We start from the raw sequence: 515 nt of genomic DNA, 5'->3' as shown, positions 1-515 counted from the left end.
ATATTTTAAAATATATATTTTTATTTTTAATATCTATTATAAAAATTTCTTATCTATATACTATATATTATTAATTATATGTTCTTTTATATATGTAATAGTTTCTTTTTCTTATAATTTAATTTATATTTTTATAATATATATAAAATATATAATAATTATATAATCCCCAACATATTATACATCATATATATATACACATACATATATAACATACAAATATTACTCATTATTATACTAAAAATTATACCCATACATATAACATACATAATTACAAAATATATAACATCTATATGTATCAAAAACATCTTCTGGTTGATACATGGAAAAAAAACCCACAATACAAAAAAAAAAAAATTAAACCTATATACATAAAATTCCATATATATTCTATACTACAAAATTATTCAAAAATATACCATCAAAATACATTAAAACATATATATACTATATATTACTTATAACACATATATATACTTATTATACACACATATACATACCTATATCATATGTTG

The sequence above is a fragment of the Penaeus monodon genome, chromosome 32 (genome assembly GCF_015228065.2).
Source record: "Penaeus monodon isolate SGIC_2016 chromosome 32, NSTDA_Pmon_1, whole genome shotgun sequence".
Classification (NCBI taxonomy): Eukaryota; Metazoa; Arthropoda; class Malacostraca; order Decapoda; family Penaeidae; genus Penaeus; species Penaeus monodon.
This window is presented reverse-complemented; position numbering follows the sequence as displayed.